Genomic DNA, 2665 nt, shown 5'->3' with positions numbered 1-2665 from the left:
CCTTGGCATTCAAAACAGCTTCCAGTCATCTGGGAATGGATAAACCCATGTTCTGTATGGTGACCAAGGGAATCTTATACCATTCTCCTTACAAAATAGTGGCAAGCACCCCCAAACGGCAATGAAGGTTGATAGCGATCAAACACCGTTTTCTACATAGCAGGCCACAAGGATAAATAATATTGAGATATGGTGACTGTAGTGACCATGGGAGATGTGACAGTTTGTTGTTGTTCTCACAAAAACAGTCCTGGATGATGTGAGCTGTGAGAATAGGGACCATGTCGTCTTGGAACGGAGCATCACCATTGGGAAACAAACATTGTACTATCGGGTGTTTCTGACCAGCCAAAATGGTATACTACCTTGCAGAGCAGACATAGAGCCCATGGAATACCGCGATACGGCTGTCCGAAACATCACGGAGTCCGCATCGTGTTTCAGTCTTGGGACGCAAACTCGGCCGGAATCTGGAACCAATGTGAAACAACACTAATGCGCTTACGGTTTCGGCACCACGTCGGCTCGCCCTGTAATTCCCTGCTTAAGGAACTTCCTTCGTGTTTTGGTGCTGACAGGATTCACGAGTGCGACATTTAGTTCTGCAATGATTCTGCAGCTGTTATCCACTTATTTTTCGCAACAATTCTCGTCAACGACAATCCGTCACGAACACTCATCACACCCATTCGACTGCGTTGTGTCTTATGGGATGATGTTTTCCCGCTTTCTCTGTATGCGGTACAGATCGTCGTTACAGCTTATCTTGAAACACCAAACACTTCTTCTACCTTGGTTACGGAAGCATTGACCATATGAGCACCAATAGTTTGCCCACGTTCTAATGCACTGACCTCCGACATAATGCACTCACAACTACACGGAACATTGTTCTGGCCACGACTGGCTCTTGCAATATTTTGAGGACACTGCTCAAGTGCCGTTTGTGGCCATATACAACAGTACAACCAGCAGGCGTGGCAAGCATATGCATTTATCTTCTCGCGGTGTTTCCATAAGATAGTCCACTTCCTATAGTTCAGGCTGGAGGTCGTTTTGTGGTGTTTGGGGGATATTTATCGCACCATGGCTTGGGCACACTCTTCGGGTCACCGTGAACATGAACTAGAATATTTATTTCAACATTATCGGTCAGTAAGTGTTGTCCTTTCTTATACGCCTCCATGACGAGTACATCGTGGACAGTCCTGTCTTCCAAGACAATTATAGTCGTGTTTTATGCTTCACAAGTTCGTTCCTCGTTTAAGCGACACTCAAGCTATCTAAATCACCCGATCTTAACAGCAAAGAAACTCTATAGTACCATCTGGAATAGCCGGTGATAAGTAGTCTCAAGATTCCTGCAATTTGGTAGCTCTGTGGGATCTAATCGTCAGTGAGTGGCTTCAGCTCGATATGGCATACTTGAGGAAATTTGTGAACTCTCTCACTGAACCCACCAGCGCAGTGTTCAGCACAATGGATACGCTTCGGGAGGATGACGGTTCGAACTTGCGTCCAACCATACAGATTTAGGTTTTCCGTGATTCGCCTAAGTCGCTCCTGTCAAATGCCGAGATGTTTCCTTCGAAAGGGCACTGCCGATTTCCTTCGCCATCCTTGAAACGATCCGAGCTTGCGCTCCGTCTCTAATGACCTCGTTCTCTACGGGACGTGAAATCTTTTCTTCCCTTTTCGTCCCGTGATCTTTCCTTCGCTAAGCGAAGTAATTATAAAGGCTGTAGGAGTTGTTGCTCGGTATGGGCGTCTTGTGTACTCGGTGATTAATTTCTTGTCCGTGGTGCCTGTAACAAACAAAATTGGTCTTGGTACACAGTGACGGTAAACACAATGCTTAATCTTCTAATCCTAGAGTTTTTACTTATACGCGACGAGTCTTTGAACACCAAGACAAACCTGTACATCTATTCTCCTTGCTTCAGGATAAATCAGCACCATTTTCTGTTCAAGTATATTAGGACTCTGGCTGCGACTGTGTGAAAAAGGTGGATGTTGACCCTAGATGGAGTCTTTGGAGTGAACAATAATGAACATCCAGAGTCTTTAGAACAACAAGCATGCAAATCTAGCGAGCGCAGGCATCGCCTGTACGGGGAACAGCGACCGACCGTGGGAAATAAAATTGTGGAACAGCCACAAGTCATACAAAATTTATTACTATGTCAAAAATCCGCCTCAGTTGCGAAATGTTACTGGTCTTTACCCATGTTTCAGCTGGAGTAATCTAGCCTTCTTCAGAAGCATAAAATAAACTGATACATGCCAGACTAAGGCACGGTCAAACGTAAAAAGCTAAAGCACCGTGGTACCATGTCAAGCTACATTACGTAGCTGAGGAACAGCCCCGGCCCCACTTCGTGGAAAGCGGTCGGTTAGCCGCGTACTCTACGTTGTAAATCCGCAACTGAGGCGGATTTTTAACATTAATTTGTCACAGTTGCTGACAGAGCTGCAACATGTTAAAAATTCTTAAATTTGTTACTGGTCTTACTTCGAAGCTGTACACATTCAACGTTTAGCTGTAGGGTACTAAACTCTGGAGATGCTCGGGCCTGACGAGCGAAAGCGCTAATAAAGGAAATTATATGCGATTTGTGGCTGCTCTACGGTTTCATTGTACCCAGCGCACAACAGTCGCGCGAAC

Source organism: Schistocerca americana, chromosome 5 (genome assembly GCF_021461395.2).
Source record: "Schistocerca americana isolate TAMUIC-IGC-003095 chromosome 5, iqSchAmer2.1, whole genome shotgun sequence".
NCBI classification, from domain to species: Eukaryota; Metazoa; Arthropoda; class Insecta; order Orthoptera; family Acrididae; genus Schistocerca; species Schistocerca americana.
This window is presented reverse-complemented; position numbering follows the sequence as displayed.